At 44.1% G+C, this 21742-nt stretch overlaps 1 protein-coding gene across 3 annotated transcripts in view; it reads left to right on the forward strand.

The window, feature by feature from the left end:
- The window catches only part of SH3KBP1 (SH3 domain containing kinase binding protein 1), a 355677-nt gene that overhangs the window by 30315 nt on the left and 303620 nt on the right, over positions 1-21742 (forward strand). The gene's annotated exons all lie outside the window — the stretch shown is intronic.

Genomic DNA, 21742 nt, shown 5'->3' on the forward strand with positions numbered 1-21742 from the left:
CACAGTCCCGGAGGCTGGAAGTCTGCGATTAAGGTGTTGGTGGGGTTGGTTCCTTTTGAGGGCCATGAGGTTCCTTTTGAAGGCCATAGTTGCCTCTGGGGAGGGAAAGTTGGGGAGTGTGGAAGAATGCTTTTTCCATGAGACCTTTACAGCTATTTGAATCTTTAACTGAGTGTGAGGGTGACTTGGGTGACCTGGGTCAGCATAGCCTGTGCCGCCTGCACTGAGCTGCTCTTGCCTTCATTCGAGGTGAAAAAAGGAAGTGAGGATGTTATCAGCCTGAAAGGTCACTACTGACAAGAAGCGAAGTCTTGGGCTTTCTGAGGCCCATTTATCGTTTCATTCTAAAAGAACCCAATAGTTACTTTTTAGTTCCTTATATGAGATCTACTTTAACATATTCCAAAGCAGGGCTTTTTGGGGGAGGGTGGTGTAGTTTATTGCATTTTTGAAATTCTTCAGAAGATACCTAGTTTCTTCTCTCTGTTGCAGTTATTGATTTAGAAGCAAGCTGGGAGCATATGACAGAAACTGTCAGTAACCCACTCTGAAGTTAATTTTGTTTTGGTTACAGGTAATAGTTTCATGTCTACTTCTGTGGGGTACAGCAGTGATAGATTTCCTCTCCTTTTTTTTCAAAAGCTTTCCTCTTACCTGTGCAAACCTCTCAGTCTCCCCATGCTCCCATGATGCGATGGGGGAGACACTGAATACTCAAACGGGCATTTGTATCTGCAGAAAGCCTCAGTTCCTTCCAATGATGTTAAATAGCTTGTGGAATGTGTTAGTCTGTTAAGTAGCCAGTGGAATGAATGTATTAGGTCATCTGTGGAAACAATTAGAAGAAAAAAATCTGGCAAAGGAGCAGACCAGGAAAGTTTTTTGAAAAAATCTTTTCTGGCACGCAGTTCAGTTAGATTAGTATGAGTTGTTAGAAATTAATGTTTGCAGTGTCAATGAGCACACTTATGCGACAAAAAAGAAGCTCAATTGCAGTATGTGGCACATCATTAAACATATATTCAGATGTTTATTTAAAAAGTATAGATCTGTATTTCTTGTATGTGTAGCACTGAGCCAGGTAGAGGCAAAGAGTAAATGAAAATATATAATACCTGGTCCTTTCTTTTAAGGAGCATAAATCTGTTTGGAGGTAGCAAGACATAGAATGTAAAAGATAACGAAAGGGTTAAAATAACAGTCTGAGACAGGGATCAGCAAACTATAACCTACAGCTAAAATCTGGCCTTCTGATTATTTTTGTAAATAAAGCTTTATGGAACACAGCCTCACTCATTTGTGTTTATTGTCTGTGGCTGCTTTAGTGCTGTAAAGGTAGATTTGAGGTGCTGGAATGGAACATTGGTCCCACCAAAGCTAAAATACTTACTATCTGACTCTTTAAGAAAAAGCTTACCGGTGGGGCATGGTAGCTTATGCCTGTAATCCCAGCACTTTGGGAGGCTGAGGCGGGCGGATCACCTGAGGTCAGGAGTTAAGAGACCAGCCTGGCCAACATGGTGAAACCCCCTGTCTACTAAAAATACAAAAAATTAGCTGGGCATGGTGGTACACGCCTGTAATTCCAGGTACTCAGGAGGCTGAGGCAGAAGAATGACTTGAACTCAGGAGGCAGAGGTTGCAGTGAGCCAAGATTGCAGCACTGCACTCCAGCCTGGGCAGCAGAGTGACACTTCATCTGAAAAAGAGAAAAAGAAAAAGAAAAAGCTTACCAACTCCTTGTCTGGGATAATAATTCAAAAGATGTTACAAAGCAGTGTATGAGGAGTATAAGTGATTTAGTGAACACTATAGTTAGTAAGTCTGAGAATGATGGAATGACAGGTGGCCTGAAAAAGGGTTTTGAAGGTGGCCTCAGACCAAGAGATTGGAGGGCATTTTGTGATGTAAAGACTTGGGAAGGAGATTTCATGGATGGCAGCACACATGGGGCTCTTGGGGGAAGAGTGTGTGGGGAGATGGGGACCGGGACTATCCAGCTGGACTTAGGGCCGGGTATAAATGCAAGTGGCGTTGTCAATGTCAAACCTGTATCAGATTGAAGTGGCCTTTGAGTTCCAGGATCAAGACTGGGAACTTCCTCAAACCCATAATATCTTTCAAAGGCAGCACTCATTTACCCAATCAATATTCATTCCAGACCTATTATGTGGTTGGCCCCAAGGGGATGTTAACATACACGAAGACACATTGCTCTTGTAGACTGGTGAGTCCAGCTTGTTTGATTTGGTGCTAGTTCTAGGTGTGTTTAAAGAAATAGCTGTCGGCGCCTGTAATCCCAGCACTTTGGGAGGCCGAGGCGGGTGGATCACGAGGTCAGGAGATCGAGACCATTCTGGTTAACATGGTGAAACCCTGTCTCTACTAAAAAATACAAAAAATTAGCCGGGCATGGTGGCAGGCGCCTGTATTCCCAGCTACTCAGGAGGCTGAGGCAGGAGAATGGTGTGAACATGGGAGGCAGAGCTTGCAGTGAGCTGAGATGGTGCCACTGCACCCCAGCCTGGGCGACAGAGCGAGACTCCATCTCAAAAAAAAAAAAAAAAAAAGAAAAAGAAAGAAATAGCTGTCGGCTGCCAGTAATCCCAGCACTTTGGGAGGCTGAGGTGGGCAGATTGCTGGAGGTCAGGAATTTGAGACCAGATTGGCTAACACAGTGAAACCCCGTTTCTACTAAAATTACCAAAAATTATCCGGGCATGGTGGCACGCGCCTGTAGTCCCAGCTACTCAGGAGGCTGAGGCAGAAGAATTGCTTGAACCTGGGAGGCAGAGGTTGCAGTGAGCCGAGATCACACCACTGCACTGCAGCCTGGGCACTAGATCAAGGCTCCATCTCAAAGAAAGAAAGAAAGAAAGAAAGAAAGAAAAAGAAATAGCTGTCGTTTCCAAGAGAGGTTTAACTTCAAGACCCTCCAAAGGCTGCTAATGCCAGGAGACTTGTATGGACAGGTAGTCTCCTATTCTGTGAGGACAATGTTCTAGAGAGTCTTTGAGAAGGGACTTCTGGTTGTTGTTTTTTTTTTAGGCGGAGTTTCGCTCTCTCTCGCCCAGGCTGGAGTGCAGTGGTGCGATCTTGGCTCACTGCAACGTCTGCCTCCCGGATTCAAGTGATTCTCCTGCCTCAGCCTCCCAGGTAGCTGGGACTAGAGATGCTTTACCACCCCGCCCCGCTAATTTTGTATTTTTAGTAAAGATGGGGTTTCACTGTGTTGGCCAGGCTGGTCTTGAACTCTTGACCTCAGGTGATCCGCCCACCTTGGCCTCCCAAAGTGCTGGGATTATAGGCATGAGGCACCGTACCTGGCCGAGAAGGGGCTTCTGAAAAGGAATGTTGTATAGATGAGAGATGTGCCAGGGGGAAGGGAGGAGGAGAACCCCCACCCATCTTTAGACACTGTATTGTCCTTCTTTCCTTTTAGGGCTTCTGTGCTGTCTACCTTTTTTTTTTTTTTTTTTCCTGGGTCTGCAACGCTCCCTGCACATATCCTCACAGGGTGTACCTTCACCCTTTAGGTACCCAGCCCTATGCAGTTGATGAGACATCATAATGTTTCTGCCTGCCACTATCTCCTCTACTCCCTGACCACCCCCTCCAAGCCTGTATCCTGCTGTCTTGGCATCTGTTAGGCACTGAGCTTTCCCACTTTCCCTAGATCAGTCCTGCCACAGGCCACTGAGCTCACTTCAAAATCCTTTCTCTCCTACCTGGACACAGTCCTGGGGCACCTGGGCCCTGCTTGTCTGTGTGGCCCTGCAGTGGTCCTCATTGTCACCCATTAATGCTTCCATTTACTTCTCTCTCACTCTTTTTTCTTTTGTAAGTTAAAACACACACACACGCTCACACACGTGTGCACGCACATACACACACATACACAGAGACAGAGCGAGAGAGATAAAAGAAAATTCTATAGTGCATTTTGCACTGAGTTTATTCCAGACTTTCTCTTCTCAAGTTCTTCAAATTCTCTTCTCACCTGACCCTAACCAAGAGATGACCTTGATTCCTGTTTAAGAGAAGGTGTCAACTCGCTTGTGTACTCTCATCTTCATGTCTTTATATCACTGTTGTAATGTTGATCCACTTTTATCCAACACCAGAGAAAGATACCCTTCCTTCTTTTTTTTATTGTTCTCTGACTTCTCTCTGATCATGCACTCCTGACTCATCTGCCTGTTGTCCAGCACTGTGACCCTGTCCCCGCATACCGTCAGTAAATACTTACTGGATCAAAGAGCCATTCTGTCTGAGAAAATGTCAGTTAAGAATGTAGAGGGGCAGCAGGCCTAATTTGGCCTGGTTTCATATTTGAACCTACTGCCTATATTCGTGTGTACACTTGGGTATGTTCATGTGTGTGTGTGTGTATGTGTGGTATGTAGATTTTTTTTTTTTTCCATGCAGCCACAGTATCTGGAACATATGTCTCAGAAAATCTTTATTGATTGAAAAAAATATGAGCAGGAACAGGGGCAAGAAGATGGGCTTTGAGTCCAGACTGGCTGGCGGCTGGAATATTATCTGATCTCTCTGGGAGTTGGATTCTTTCCTAAACCAGGAACAATAATAGGCACCTTGTAGAGCATATTCCAGTTCCTGTTGCTGTGTGACAGATTACTCCAAAATTTAGCACCTTCAAAAAGCTATTTTATTATGCTCACCAGTTTTGTGGGTCAAGCATTTGGACAGGGCACGGTAGGGAGGGCTTGTCTCAGCTCTACAATGTCTGGGGCCTCGGCTAGAAAGGCCTGAGGTTGGAGTGGACGCGACAGCTGGGGGTTGGAACCATCTGAAGGCTGGGTCCCTCACATGTCAGGCCAGGCTGGGATGACTCAGTAACTAGGCATGCCAGCTGGTGTGTCTCAGTGCAAATTGGCTTCCTCACGGCATGGCTGTCTTGGGGTATTCCAGCAAGTGAGTTGGAAACTGCATAATACGGCCCAGAAGTCACACAGCATCACTTTCCTCCACTCTGTTGGTCAAAGTGGTCACCAGCCTGCCCGGGTTCCAAAGCCTGGGGAGGAAGGTTAGATTTCTCCTGTTGACAGCTGGATCACATTCTAGAAGAGCTCAAGGGACAGGAGATGTTGCTGTAGCCATCTTGGAAAACACAATCGGCTACAGAGTGATCGTTACAGTTAAATGATACAGTGAGGATAAAGGCAACTGACACAAGATTTTAAGAGTATATTTTCTGCTGGGCATGGTGACTCATGCCTGTAATCCCAACTACCCGGGGTGCTGAGGCAGGAGGATCACTTGAGGCCAGGAGATCTAGACTAGCCTGGGCAACATAGTGAGACCCCTTCTCTACAAAAAATAAAATAATTAGCTGGGCATGGTGGCAGGTGCCAGTAGTCCCAGCTACTCGGGAGGCTGAGGTGGGAGGATCTCTTGAGGCCAGGAGGTTGAGGCTGTAGTGAGCCATGATCGTGCCACCGCACTCCATCCTGGGTGACAGAGTGAGACCCTGTCTCAAAAGAGTATATTTTCATTCGGTAAATATTTATGAAGTTCCTACTATATGCTAGGTATCAGGCTGGTCCTGGGTCTACAGAGGCAAACAAAGCAGACATGCTCTCTGTCCTCCTGTGGCTTTCAGTCTAGTAGTGGACACAGGCAGTAATCACATGTAATTAGATCTGGAAATTCCTCCTCCTTTTCTGGAGAGGGACTGGTGAAACATCTGGATTTGTGTATTGCATTTTAAGTGTTCCCCCCACCCACAATGAATGATGAGGAAGGGGATCTGCCCATTGTTAATGTGGAACCTCTTGCTGCTGTTTGTTTTGTTTTGATGCTTCTGCAGACAAAGCATGGAGGCTCATAGCCCTGAAAGGTGCCTTGTCAGGCTTGAAGTCTGCAAGGACCCCCTGACCCTTTTGTTCAGCTTCAGACTTATGTTTCTCTTTCTGCAAAAGAGATTTAGAAGAGTGGTAGGGGTACATAGACTCACCTGGGAGATCATCTTCAGCCTAGACATGACCCGCCTTACCCCCTGCCCCATTCTGATGGGAACCAGGGCGTGGAGGAGACAGGAATGAGAAAGTTTCACAGGGGATTCTGACACCTCTGGGTGAGGAACCCAGTGTGAGATGGGCCAGCACTTCCCAAACCATACTGTGCATGTGAGTGCCCTGGGGATCTTATGATGCAATCTCAGGTTCAGTAGGTCTCGGGGAGGCTGGGGTATGCCTCTGAGTAGTGAGGGTATATGGAGTACCAGGCAGGTACAGATAGAGATGCCTGTGGAAGTTTGCTGCACCCTGACTAAAGGGCCAGTTCTCAGAGAGTAGGGTGCTGAGGGCTAGCCAGGTGAGCTACCAGATTTCTGTCATGTTTTGGCATGCATTTCTTTCTTTTTTTTTTTTTTTTTGAGACAGAGTCTCGCTCTGTCACCCAGGCTGGAGTGCAGTGGTGCGATCTCATCTCACTGCAAGCTCTGCCTCCTGGGTTCACGCCATTCTCCTGCCTCAGCCTCCCAAGTAGCTGGGACTACAGGTGCCCGCCAACACGCCCAGCTAATTTTTTATATTTTTAGTAGAGACGGGGTTTCACCATGTTAGCCAGGATGGTCTCGATCTTCTGACCTCATGATCCACCCGCCTCAGCCTCCCAAACTGCTGGGATTACAGGCTTGAGCCACCGCACCCGGCCTCAGCATGCATTTCTTACAGATAATTACTCTGCTAAAAACCATACTCACGATATCACTTTTACACCTAAACAACCCAAACAACAGTCTTCCTTATGTAAAACACATCTCAAGAAATTCAAATTCAGAATGTTGGCAGAGGTGGCCTTGTCCAAGATCCACACTCATAGATGTGTAGAACACACTTTTGATTGTGCTACTTGCTCATTTTAAAAGTAACCTATATATATATTTTAAAGTAGCTTATATATCCCAGTACTTTGGGAGGTCGAGGCAGGCAGATCACTTGAGTTCAGGAGTTCGGGACCAGTCTGGCCAATATGGTAAAACCCCTTCTCTACTAAAAATAACAAAAATTAGCCAGGCATGGTGGCGCATGCCTATAATCCCAGCTATGCAGTAGGCTGAGACATGAGAATCACTTGAACCCAGGGGTGGAGGTTGCAGTGAGCTGAGATCGCACCTCTGCACTCCAGCCTGGGAGACAGAGCAAGACTCTGTCTCTAAAAGAAAAAAAAAAATTATAGATGCCTAGTACCCTTTATAAAAAATTCAAATATTGAAACATACATACATATACAATACACACATACTTTTTAATATTTTGTTGCCTTTAAAACCCCCATCTTCCTTTCCAGGTGCATTGCTGTGCCCAGCATGGTCAGCTGAATCATTTGTGAAATAGTGATTACACCAGCTAGAGTTACGCCAGCATAAAGATTTGCATGTTTTCAGTTCAGTGTGGGACATTATTCTACTTGCACATGTAGAGCATTTTAACAATCAGGAAGTGTTTCAGCATATATTTTGTAAAGATAAGGACTCTTTTGAAAACCATAATCACAATCATTTTTACACATACAACAACTAACAATGTTTCCTTATCATCAGAAATTTAGTTCAAATATCCGATTTTTACATGTAGTTAAAATATTTTAAAAGGTGTTTGAATCAGGATTTGTAAGGTCTATACTTTCTAATTGGTTGGCTGTCTCTGAGTCTTTTTTTTTTTTTTTTTTTTCCACTCTGCCACCCAGGCTGGAGTGCAGTGGCGGTCTCAGCTCACTGCATCTGCAACCTCCACTTCCTGGGTTCAAGTGATTCTCCTGCCTCAGCCTCCTAAGTAGCTGGGATTACAGGCAGGTGACACCACGCCTAGCTAATTTTTGTATTTTTTGCGAAGACAGGGTTTTCCCATGTTGGCCAGGCTGGTCTCGAACTCCTGATCTCAAGTGATCCACCCACCTCAGCCTCCCGAAGTGCTGGGATTACAGGCATGAGCTACCACACCTGGCCTCTGAGTCTGTTTTAATCTAGGTTCTGCCATCTCTTTTTCCTTGCTTTTGTTGGTGTTGTTGAAGAAACTAAGTCATTTGCCTACAGTCCTACAGCCTGGATTTTGCGGATTGCCTCCTTAGAGTGCCATTTAACATATTTTCGGATATTCTTTGTCCCCTGTAGACTGGTGGTAAATCCAGAGGCTTGATCTGATTCAGGTTCAGTTTGTTGGCAAGAATATTTTACCAGTGGTGACACACACTTCCATCATGAGGCTCCAGATGCCTGGTTGTCTCTTTTTTTGTAATGTCCACAGCTGGCCAGGCACAGTGGCTCATGCCTGTAATCCCACCACTTTGGGACACTGATGCCAAAAAAATCATTTGAGCCCAGGAGTTCGAGACCAGCCTGAGCAACATAGTGAGACTCTAATCTCTGAACAAAAACTTTTAAAAATTAGCCATGAAATTTAAAAGAAATTAAAAAAAAAAAGCTGGATACAGGCTCATGCCTGTAGTCCCATCTACTTGAGAGGATGAGGCAGGAGGATCACCTGAGCCCAGGAGATCCAGGCTCTAGTGAGCCATGACCATGCCACTGCACTTCCAGCCCACGTGACAGAGTGAGACCCTGTCTCAATAAATAAATAAATAAATAAATAAATAAATAAACAAACATCCACAGCTGCTGGTGACCATTGCTCAGGTTCTTGATTGCATTAGAGGTTGCAAAATGTTGATTGTCCAATTCTCTCATTCCTTCTTCATTTTGTTAGCCAGAATATTCCTATACAGAGAAATTTCTCATCAACCATTTGGTTATCTTGAATTCATATAGGAAAGGTAGGACAAATATTTGATTCTTTTTAAAAATTTACCGGTTTTCAAAACAATGAGTCGGCTCCTTAGCATCTTCCAAAGGTGGCCAATGATTTTTTAAAAGTATCACTGTGAAAGATATATCACATAACATATGAGACATCAAATTAATTTGATGTCTTTCAATCCAGGTATTGTTACTAATGCAGTTATTGTTTCAGTGCACTTTCAATGCTGTTTCAAGGCAGTTATTGTTAATCATGCTCATGTTGCCCTATTTGTGGCCAGTGGAAGCCTCTTCAGGTTCACTTCTGAGTTGTTTTGACATGACCCTAGTAGTGTTTGCTGGCCTCTTTGCTTTCTTGGTGTGACAAGATGGTCCAGGCTTATCACCTTTCCTGCCCCAGAAATGGAATCAGCTGTTTCTCTAAGGGTAGCTGGCTTCCTTTTTGTGAAAAACGGTATTTGGAGACTGAATGTGATTATTTCAGAAAAAAATGTATACATTGCTCTTCATAGATCATTATTCTTAGGAGTCTTTTGGTGTGAGGCTGTTTATCTTTTTAATTTTATTTACTTATTTTCATTAACTAATATTTCAGTTTTGGGAAAGGTTTCAAAAATTTTAAACCCAATCCAGTTTATTTAGGTCTTATTCTCTTTTTCCAACTTTAAGCTATAACCTTCAAAGGAAAGCGAATGTTGGGTTTTAACTTTACTTCTTTTTTGTGTTACTCTATATAGACACTTACTTACTAAGTGGCTTCCTGATACTGCAACAAAGTATTTACAATGTAGTTGATTAAGAACATATTTGTGGAGTAGATACTTGACTAGCAACTTTTAGTTCAAATTATTGTTCAATATTAAAAAGTGCCAACCCAAATGACTTACAAACGTTGGTAGTTACTGTCTTGATAGACTCACAGTTACTATGTGACATCATTGGTGAAACTTAGGATGAAACCATTAAATGCACCCTCCCTAATAACCTGCACATTATGGTGTTGCAAATATGCTAGATGGTATCTCCAGATTAGATGTCTGGGAGCTTAAAGTAGTTATACTTACGACAGTTTGAAATTCTAGACTGCTTTGAAGAACTGTTATTTTGCTGTTATCTTCTGCTTTTATCCCTGTGCGTTTGTCTCAGATCTCATCTTCTCAGATTCTCAGCTTCTTGTCGAAATCATCCTTGCAAGTTTCTCGCCACTCGACAACAAGCATTTCTTGAGTGCCGGATGGGCCAAGCACTCAGTCAAGCACTTGAGGGAAGATGCATTGGGCATATGACTTTTCTTTCAGGAGGCCCATCAGCTTCCACTTTACACATCCCTTTTGCCTTCTAGGGGCTCGCGGTGGCAGGATTACTACACCTGGGAGTATAAATGAAGCCTGAAATGGGACATTAAATCTGCTGGGGGTGGGGGAGTGGGGAAGCGGTGAAGATTCACTGTGGTTTCCTCTCACGTACCTCACTGTCTGCTATCTCTCTTATGAGAAAGTATGTTTCTTAACAGAAGGCCATGCAGTGAGTGACTCAGCCCTTGCCCACTTCCAACCATGCTGACCAACCACATTTTTCTGTGGAACCATTCTTCCCTCCTTTTGACTTGGTCCCTGCCTCTTACAGCTGATTCAGCTTAGCCACACTGTAATCAACAGGAAGGCTTTTGCTTTTCTTCTTTCATACAACATGTCCAAATATAAAGCCGGCCTGCCCCGCCTTACTATCCTATCCTCAAGACAAGCAAGAGTTGCTTTCCATTACAGTCCTTACAAAGTATCCTGTACCATAAGGACTCTATGAATTTATTTTGAATAAAATAGTTCAAGCAAATCCTTCAGATACCTTATCCATAATAAAATTGTTTCATGAAACGAGAGAGTGTTAGGGGGTGGGGAGCGATGTTTTCTAATTATTTTATTTCACATAATCTGTAATTACATTAATACATAGTACAAGCAGACACTTGACTGTTTCTTCTTCTGTTTTGAGGTTTACATATTCAGGTTAGCCCACAACCTTTTGAATCTTCTCACTGAGAAAAATAGGGGATCTCTTTTCTAATCAGACACTTGTCTGGGTGTTTTTTGAATCTGAGAACTAGGCTATCATTATAAAGTCAGGAAAATCTCTACTCATCCTCAAGCCATTTTATTATGTAACACTGTCAAATATTTATATAAAGCAGCATACTTTCTTCTCCATGCACAAAAAAAGGTTATGTCTTCCTTAAGTGGCTAAACTATTTTGACTAAACAGACTTTTTATTAAATTTTTTCTGGCCAGATGTGGTGGCTCATGCCTGTAATCTCAGCACTTTGGGAAGCTGAGGCTGGCCGATCACTTGAGGTCAGGAGTTTGAGACCAGCCTGGCCAACATGATAAAACCCCATCTCTACTTAAAAAAAAAAAAATTTAGTTGGGTGTGGTGGTACGTGACTGTAATTCTAGCTACTCGGGAGGCCGAGGCAGGAGAATTGCTTGAACCCGGAGGTTGCAGGGAGCCTAGATCATGCCACTGCACTCCAGCCTGGCGACAGAGCGAGACTCCAACTCAAAACAAGAAAAGAATATTACTTCATAAACCGTTATGCCTAGTAGCTCAGGAGACTACAATTAAGTCCATTTAAAAAATGTGGTTTTCTGAGATTTCATGTAACACTACCTGAAAAAAAAGTAGAATGATAGAAATTAATTGGAGGCTCTAGAAATTAAATAAGAATATCGGGCTGGGCACAGTGGCTCACCCCTGTAATCCCAGCACTTTGGGAAGCTGAGGTGGGGGGATTACTTGATACCAGGAGTTCTAGACCAGCCTGGCCAACATGGCAAAACCCCATCTCTACTAAAAGTACAAAAATTAGCTGGGCATGGTGGCACACGCCTGTAATCCCAGCTACTCAGGAGGCCAAGGTAGGATCATCACCTGAACCTGGGAGGTGGAGGTTGCAGTTAGCTGAGATGGCGCCACTGCACTTCAGCCTGGGCAACAGAGCAAGACTCTGTCTCAAGAAAAAAAAATGGTTTTCTAAGATTCCACTGATTTTTTCCCCTCCATGATTGTTGTATAGAACCATTCTCTACACAGGCTTATCCAGCTTTAACCTGTTGTCTTTATTTTTTACCAGCTTTTTTTTTCTGTTGTTGTTTGTTTGTTTGTTTTGAGACGGAGTCTTGCTCTGTCATCCAGGCTGGAGTGCAGTGGCGAGATCTCGGCTCACTGCAAGCTCTGCCTCCCAGGTTCACGCCATTCTCCTGCCTCAGCCTCCCTAGTAGCTAGGACTACAGGCGCCCGCCACCATGCCCAGCTAATTTTTTGTATTTTTAGTACAGACAGGGTTTCACCGTGTTAGCCAGGTTGGTCCCGATCTCCTGACCTCGTGATCCGCCCGTCTCAGCCTCCCAAAGTGCTGGATTTACAGGCTTGAGCCACCGCACCCGGCCTGTTTTTTAACCTGCAAAGTCACCTGCCCACTTTCTCTGTTCTTTCTTTTTCACTTAAAAAGTCTTCTTCTGGTCAAGTTATTTTTGTCCAGTCTATGTAATGCATATTCTTTCTCTCTTTTTTTTTTTTTGTTTTTTTTGAGATGGAGTCTTACTCTTTCACCCAGGCTGGAGTGCAGTGGTGCCATCTTGACTCACTGCAACCTCCGCCTCCTGGGTTCAAGCAATTCTCTGCCTCAACTTCCTGAGTAGCTGGGATTACAGGCTCCCGCCACCACGCCCGGCTAATTTTTTTGTATTTATAACAGAGACAGGGCTTCACCATCTTGGCCAGGCTGGTCTTGAACTCCTGACCTTGTGATTTGCCCGCCTCGGCATCCCAAAGTGCTGGGATTACAGGCGTGAGCCACTGCGCCCGGCCTCTAATGCATATTCTTAAAAGGGCTGTGTGTTAGGTTTGCAAAGGTTAATTTCAGTCAGGAAGTGTTTGATAACTCTTTGTTTTTGCTCCTTGAGCTTTTGTTCCAGGGACAGCTCCTGGTGAGGCAGAGGCTTCAGAAGGCAAGTGGTGGAGGACTCAAGGCCCTCAGGTTTTGTGAATGCTTTCCCATCCAGGCCCTGCATCTCATTCTGATCTTTGATTGAATGCCCCTTTGCTATCGGAGGCATTGGTTGTGGTGGAGGTAAGAGTGAAATCAAGGCTGATCACAGTAACTTGAGAGGCCTGGACCAGTGGCATATACTTGTTTTGTGGCCAACTGGTCATGTTAATCATCAGCTTTCTCTAGCCTTCAAGTTAAATAACAAGGCTCACATTTGTGACTGCATTTCTTTGCGTTGAATGGTAAGGTATAGTTTGAGGTCAGTACTTTCTCAGGACACTCCTGGTGTTGTATGGCGCACTCAGTCACCAACATTTATTGAACACCTACTATGTGCCAGACACCAGTTGAGGAGGAGAGGGTGCTCAGATCTGCCCTTTAAGGGCTCCCGTTCCAGGGTGTGTGTAGGGAGGACATGTGGGGGAAACCCTCACAGCATACCGTGATAATGGCCTGCAAGACTAGCATCTGGCATTAATGGAGCAGCTTCTGTATACAGTTTACAGATATCACCTCTCACCCTTGCCACAGATCATCTTCTGATTTTAAACACAAAGAAAGTGAGTTTGAGCTAGGAGTCTCACTCCATGTCACATAACCAGTGAATGTCTAAGCTGGAATTTGCTCCCAAGCCTGCTGGGGCTTTCTCCTACTCCTCATGCTTAGAGGTGACAAGAGAGGAGAGATGGGCTGGGAGACTCAGGTTCCTTGGGCCGTCGTGGAAAGCAGCAAGTGACAAGAGTATCCTTAATAGTGTCTGAGGCAGGCAATGGTGGGCCTTTCTTTCCTCTCACACAGTCGGGTTGTTTTTTCTCTTCTTTCTTGATTCATCTCTTTTCCGCTTTCCCTGCTGCTGCCCAATTCTTTGAGCTGCTACTGTGCCTGCTACAGACATCGTTGAACCCTGCCAGAGGCCATCCAGCCACAGGTATGCTGCTGCCCAGGGAGAGAGTTTGGGTCCAGGGACTGTCTGTTACTGGGGTCCGTGTTCTGAGCCTGTCTTTGTTGGGGAAGCTGATGTTCAGTTTTTAAGATGCAGGTCTTGGAAATTTCCTGCTTGTTGAGTTGGTGTCCCTTAGTGGTGTGTTTGTGAAGACACCAAAAGGAAAACGTGGCTGGTATGTTAGGTCAGCTTTATTGTACACAGAGATCCCCACAGTACCTGTGGCCTTCACCTGGGAAATTCAGGCCCCCAAACCCTTTAGCCCTGACACTAATGGGAAGGAACTGAATGGTGAGAACTTGGTCTTGTGCAGACTTGCGTAGAGAAGAGTCTGTGTGTATGTAAAGTTGATGCATGGCTGGGCATGATGGCTCACGCCTGTCCTCCCAGCACTTTGGGAGGCCAAAGTAGGGAGATCACCTGAGGTCAGGAGTTTGAGACCAACCTGACCAACATGGTGAAACCCCGTCTCTACTAAAAAATATAAAAATTATCCAGGCGTGGTGGCAGGTGCCTGTAATCCCAGCTACTCGGGAGGCTGAGGCAAGATAATTGCTTGAACCCAGCAGGCGGAGGTTGCAGTGAGCTGAGATCACGCCCTTGCACTTCAGCCTGGGGGACAAGAGCAAGACTCCGTCTCAAAAAAAAAAAAAAAAGTAGATGCATGAATATCTGTCATGGTTCTCTGGTTTTAAGTAAAAGAAACCAACTCTTCCTTAACTAAGGTAGCAAAAAGGATTTATCAGAAGGCATTGGGGTGGTTTATAGGGTGGAAGGAGAAGCTAGAGGATCAGGTCTCAGAAAGATGGCAACTGGGCAGCTTCAGGGATCTCACTTCTGAGAGCCCTGGTGGGGGAATCTGCTCCAGCCATCTCCAGTGTTTGTCACATTGCTTTGATCACAGTTGGGTCCTATGCCATACATTGGCTGGCAGAGGGCAGGGCATGTTGATGGACAGTCCCATCAAACTATCTCATGGTGAAGGGGAAGTTCCCCCAAATAGTTCCCCTCCCTACATGGGGAGTGTTCTCCCGCTAGGGCACAAACACAGTCTACCACCCCAATGACTGAAAATCTACAATAATAAATTCTTAAATATATATTGTGTAGACTTTTAATTTTAATTGTATTATTATTATTATTATTATTATTATTATTTGAGACAGATTCTTGCTCTGTTGCCTAGGCTGGAGTGCAGTAGCATGATCTCAACTCACTGCAACCTCTGCCTCCCGGGTTCAAGCTATTCTCCTGCCTCAGCCTCCTGAATAGCTGGGATTACAGGCACGTGCCACCACACCCAGCTAATGTTTGTATTTTTAGTAGAGACAGGGTTTCACCATGTTGGTCAGACTGGTCTTGAACTCCTGACCTTGTGATCTGCCCGCCTCGACCTCCCGAAGTGTTGGGATTACAGTCGTGAGCCACTGAGCTTGGCCAATTTTTATTTGTAAGAGCTGTATTGAGGTATAAAATTTCACCCATTTTAAGTGTACAGTTTAATACTTTTCAAGTAAATTTACAGCATCCTGTAACTCTCACCACAGTTTAATTTGAGAATATTTCCGTCACCCCAAAAAGATTCTTCATACCCATCTGCAGTCCATCCCCATTCCCATCCCCAGCCCTAGGCAGCCACTGATCGGTTTTCTGTCTTTTTAGAGTTGAACATAGATTTTTAAATATGTTCCTGACTGGTGTAACTTTTTCTGGGTATTTTGGAAACTATATTATACATGAAAGCAAAAAAGAGACCCCCTCTGCCCGCATCAATGGTGTGAAAGTCTGTATCTCACTGGTCTTAGGTTTCTCTGCTTTCTCTTTTAGATCCTTCCTTCTCTCCAGTGGACGGTAATTTAGGAGAGCATAGCCCCGGGCTTGATGCTGCCATTATTTACCTCTCAATCTCTCTAGGCCTAAGTCATGGAACCTTCTAGGACTCAGTTCCTCATCTGTAAAATTCAGAAAAAAAAAAATAGACACGATGATATCTGATGTTCTTTCCATCTCTAATGCTCAGCACTCATGATCTCTTTTGGTGAAGTCTTTTTTGGCAAAAAATTACTTCTTGATTTTCTATGCTCTTCAGAAGACTAAAACAAAACACTAAAATTAAAAATTTATTCTTCAGAACTCACAGAACAGAATAAGTGCAAAAGCAGTAAGTGTGTAACATTTCTACTTTTGAAATGATTAAAGCTTACGGCACCGAGACCTCTGCGACATTGTGTATATGTGTGTACAGCGGAGGAAATTAATTGGAAACTTTCATTCTCCTTCATGCTTTCTGGTTTATTCAAATATTTATTGAAGCAGACAGGATGCCAGGTGAGGGATTTAGAATCCTGGCAAAGATAAGGGCTTTTCCCGGATGAAGGTTGCAGTCTGGTTGGGGTAAGTCAGTGTGAAATTATAGCAAGGTGAACTGGTCCTAGGAGAGAGGAAGGACAGTGAGCAGAGGGAGGTAGGGAGGGACTGGGTCACAGAACAGGGCCACGGATATACCACCACCACCACCTCCGCCACTGTGAGAAACTGGCCCTGAGAAGCTGCTAGGCAGCTGGCTTAGCCAACCCACAGTTAAAAACCACCCATTTCATCTTTGAGGGAAGAGACATTCCAGCAAGTTTGAAGGTAGAGATAGGGGAGGGTGAAGTGTTTTGTGTTTCTAAGCAGATCTCTTATCTCCCCTGGCTCTATCTTTTTGTAACATGGGGTTAACTGTAGCATTGGTTTTTGCAGTAACTGTAGATATAGCAAACTTGTGGAGGCTGGCTTTTGGCACAGCAGACAGCTGGAGGGTGGTATTTTTCTGATGGGGAGATGTTCTTAAGTTTTGTAATTTATGGTGTCTTTAAATATGGGGTTTTGTTTACTGTTACCCTAATTACACCTCTGATGTATTTTATTTAGCTTAATGCTTTAATTTTCTGCTCATGCCCAGAGGTAATTTCTCAAAGGGTACCACTTAAAAAAAAATCTTAGGTAATGTTTCATCCTTCCTGCAGTTACCTGCAGCCTCTTGAAGGCAAGGAAATGGATTTTGAGGGCACAGACTTTCTTCTGGGCTCTTGTGATATAATTTTGGTTGTGTTTGTATCGTCCAAGATCTTCACCACCTGTTTGCCAAGTATCATCCTAAACCATTTTGTTCTATAGGGACATGATACAAGCCACATGTCATTTTAAATGTTCTAGTAGTCACATTAATAAAATTTTTAAAAGGTAAAATTAATTTGAATAATATATTTATTTAACCCAGCAGATCTAAAACATCACTTCAACATGCAGTTGATATGAAAATAATGAGCTATTTCACATTATTTTTTTCTAAACAAGTCTTTGGAACTTGGGATGTATCTTATAGCACATGTCAGTTCAGACTAGCCACATTCCAAGTAGTCATTAGCCACATTTGCAGTGACACTGTATTGGACAGCAAAGTTCTGAACCTCTCAGAGGCTTGCAGAGGGCCCTGGAAAGAGCCCTTAGAGTGGGTAGGAGAGACATATCCTCATGATTTATGAGCTCTTAACAAAGCCACAGGTTTCCTCTTCTTAGAGAAACCTGATATGTAAAAAAAAAATTCATCTTGACAGGAAAGGTAAAGCAGGAAGTAATTATTCATGTTACAAAAGAATTAACCACAGGATCTTTTAAATAGCAAGCTCCCTTAGTGCATGGAATATGACTCAATTTGCAAAATGTGATTGACACTTGACATTTTAGTAGCGCCTTTGTTGGGCTGGGAATGGTCTATCATCATAAAATGCAACCTGAGCGGTCAGTTGATCAAGTCTTTATTGAGCACCTACTGCATGTCATGGATCCTTATAGGGGCCCCAGCAGAACTAAGGGTGATCCATACCCAGAAGGCATTCAGGGACTCACGGGGAAGACAAGAGACAGCTTGGGATTGCTTCAGTGGCAGGGGCCAGGGAGGTCTTGGGTCTAGAAGAGCTTAGAAGGTGATGTGGAGGCAGTCAGGGCCCAGCTGTGGTCAGAAGGCCAGGAGGCTGTACATGATTACTTAAGTTTAAAGAAAGGGCAATGGCCGGGGTGGTCGCTCACGCCTATAATCCCAGCACTTTGGGAGGCCAAGACAGGCAGAACATTTGAAGTCAGCCTGACCAACACAGTGAAATCCTGTCTCTACAAAAAATACAAAAATTAGCTGGGTGTGGTGGTATGCACCTGTAGTCCCAGCTACTTGGAAGGTTAAGGTGGGAGGAACACTTGAGCCTGGGAGACGGAGGTTGCAGTGAGCTGAGATGGTGCCACTGTACTCTAGCCTGGGCAACAGAGCCAGACCCTGTCTCAAAACAAAACATCTTTTTTTAGTATCTTCTTAATTATGTATAGATTATATACATATATTACTGTACTAATTGAAGATCAAGAAAACCCCAGAGAAGCTCTTACACTGTTATTATTAGGCTTAACAAACTTTTGAAACACATACAATTGAGTATTGTATGCCTTTAGACATTGGTGGAAAAATGAAGACATTTTTTTCATGATTCAGGTATATAGTTTTAAAATATCTTGCTAATCCTGATGGTTCCACACCAATGTCAAGGGTGGAAGGAAACCCATATTACAAATGATCTTGATAACTGAAAGTTTGGGGGCCATCTCCCCATAAGATCTGATGTGTCTTCCCCATGTGGCGGGCAAAGAGCTCCCAGCAGAAGCTGAAGTGACACCTCTATCATTTTTTCTTCCTTCCTTCTTTCCTTCCTTCCTTCCTTCCTTTTTTTTTTTTTGATAGAGTTTTGCTCTTTCACCCAGGCTGGAGTACAGTGGCACAATCTTAGCTCACCGTAACCTCCACTTCTGGTTTCAAGCGATTCTCCTGCCTCAGCTTCCAGGGTAGCTAGGATTATAAGCACCCGCCACCAAGTCCGGCTAATTTTTGTATGTTTAGTAGAGATGGGGCTTCACCATGTTGGCTAGGCTGGTCTCAAACTCCTGACCTTGTGATCAGCTGGCGTTGGCCTCCCAAAGTGCTGGGATTACAGGCATGAGCCATCGCGCCTGGCCAGCTCTACCATTTTCTTGGCACTTGGCCTCGTGTTGTCTACAGCTCCTACTTTCTTTACACAAATCTTTTCAAGCAGCTGACTCACTTTGTGAGGGTGATTTCAGCAAGAAGGGGTCATAGCCATAAGGAGGCTTTCCCAGGAGGTACCAGAGAACTGCAGGGCACCCCATGGTGGGGCACAGTCAAACCATATCAGATGAGAATTATTAGCTTTGACATACAACTGAGACCTAGAGAAGTTAGCATCATATAGAATGCTGGTGCTTGCTCTGGTGGTACTCCTTGGTTCCGCTGTCCCTCTGGCTGCTTCCTGCCCCTTGAAGGATCCCTGACTGTGTGTCCTGGAGGCTAGGTGAAGGAGCCTGTGCCATTCTGTCAATGGAACAATAGATAAGTTGAATTATTACTTTTTAAAAGTTAAAACAAAATGAATAGAATTGTAATTTTTTTCTCCCATCGTCTCAATGGATGCTTGAAGCAAACACATCCCACTGGAGAGCACTAGGTCAGAAAATAAGCTTAGCTTCTTTGCTGAGCTTTAGGCTCTTTAACTGGGAAGATAGGCATCAGAATGTTGGGAGGGTTAAGTGAGAGAGCGTAGGAAAAAGTATCTGGCATATGAACAGTGGTTACTGTAATCTCAGTTTCTATAGCAAAGCTTTTTTGTTTGTTTTTGAGTCAGGGTCTCACTCTGTCACCCAGGCTGGAGTGCAGTGGTGCAGTCATGGCTCACTGCAGCCTCAAACTCCTGGGCTCAAGCCATCCTTCTGCCTTACCCTCCCCAGTTGCTGGGACTACAGGTGTGTGTCACCACGCCTGGCTAATTTTAAAATTTCTTTTGTAGAGATGGGGTCTTGCTATGTTGCCCAGACTGGGCTCGAACTCCTGGCCTCAAGTGATCCTCCCACCTTGGCCTCCCAAAGTGTTGGGATTACAGATGTGAGCTGGCAGAGGTTTAATAGATCACTATCTAGGCGATCTGAGGAAAGCTGTGTTTTAATTGACCTGTTTCAATTGTTATGATGGCTCATTTTAACTGCTGGGGTTAGGGGCGTAGCATGATACCATAAAGTTAGAGTGTTCATGCCTGCATATTGTCAGGAACACAGAGAAATCTGCAAAGGTTGCCTTGTTCGTGTTCTTCCACTCCTCCTTTCTGTTAATAAGTGATAAGAATGGTTCACAACGCAACTTCATCCTGGGCAGATTTATGCAGTAAAGTCAGCCAGCTAACTTTGGAATACAAAAATTATATAGGAAAGGAATTTCCACTTTGAGTTGCTTATGAACTGTCTGGTTTAGCAGATGTTATGAGTGGACAGACAGAGCACACCAACTTGGGTGGATAGGATGTTTGGAACCGGAAGTGCTTTGGGAATGTATCCCAAATGGATATGCAAAGCCCATGTGATGGGCACCCACTCACCTACCAGTGTTTTTCCTTGAAAACCTATCTCAGTTTATTGAAGTTTGTTGTTGTTGTTTTTAACTCATTTATACTTTTTGTCTCCTATTTAAGAAATCTTTGCCAAACCTAAGGTCATTAAGATTTTCTCCTATCCATTCTTATAAAAAGTTTTACAATTTTAGCTCTTACACTTAGGTCTGTGATCTATTTTGAGTTAATTTTAGTATATGCATGCTTTACAGAGCTCATTTAACTTTCCCTCTTCCATTATTTTATCATAATTTCTGAATTGCTAATTCACCACTTGGGGTTTTATCTAATTTTTGCTATCCTTGTATTCATTCATTTGCCATTCATTCATTCATTCATTCATATGGATCTGCAAATAAAAAAGGAAAAGGTGGCCGGGCACGGTGGCTCACGCCTGTAATCCCAGCACTTTGGGAGGCCGAGGCGGGCGGATCATCTGAGGTCAGGAGTTCGAGACCAGCCTAGCCAACATGGTGAAACCCCGTCCCTACTAAAAATACAAAAATTAGCTGGGTGGGGTGGCATGCATTCAAGGAGAATCGCTCGAACGTGGGAGGCGGGAGTTGCGATGATCTGAGATTGCGCCACTACACTCCAGTCTGGGTGATAGAGTGAGACTCCATCTGAAAAAAAAAGGAAAAGGTTATGAAATTGGTTCATATTGAGGTGGTCATGAGGAGAAGCCCAGTTTAAATGAATTGCATAATTGATATATGGATAAGTTAACTAATTTTTGGATTGGTTATGCTGCTAATTTGCATTGGCACTTTGTCAATGAGAAGACCCACCTTTCTTACCTGTTGCCTTTGCTCGTTACCAAGTATGAGAGGTTGCTGTAGATCAGGAAAACAATGTAACATGGAATTGATGTGTAAGAGCTCATCTGTTGAGAGGGCAGTTGTGGTTTTGATGTAGGCAGTCTGAGACATTGGCTTGGCCAGCCGGTCCCTCTATACCAGCTGTCTTTACACGTGTTGTCACTGCAAGATGAGTGTTACCTCCGTAGGATGGTGTTATTAGTCTGTTTTCATGCTGCTAATAAAGACGTACCCAAGATTGGGTAATTTATAAAGGAAAGAGGTTTAATTGACTCAGTTCAGTATGACTGGGGAGGCCTCAGGAAACTTACAATCATGACAGAAGGGAAAGCAAACACATCCTTCTTCACATGGTGGCAGGAAGGAGAAACGCCAAACAAAAGGGGAAAAAGCCCCTTATAAAACCATCAGATCTTGTGAGAACTCACTATCACAAGAACAGCATGAGGGTAACTGCCCTCATAGTTCAATTACCTCCCACCGGGTCCCTCCCACAACACTTGGGCATTGTGGGAACTACAATTCAAGGTGAGAATTGGGTGGGGACACAGCCAAACCATATCAGATGGGGATTATTAGCTTTGACATTTTGTACAACTGAGACCCAGAGAGGTTAGCATCACATAGTATTGGCGGGGGATGGGAGAACCAGAAGTTAAACTGACATCTGT

This window comes from Chlorocebus sabaeus, chromosome X (assembly GCF_047675955.1).
Source record: "Chlorocebus sabaeus isolate Y175 chromosome X, mChlSab1.0.hap1, whole genome shotgun sequence".
NCBI lineage: Eukaryota > Metazoa > Chordata > Mammalia > Primates > Cercopithecidae > Chlorocebus > Chlorocebus sabaeus.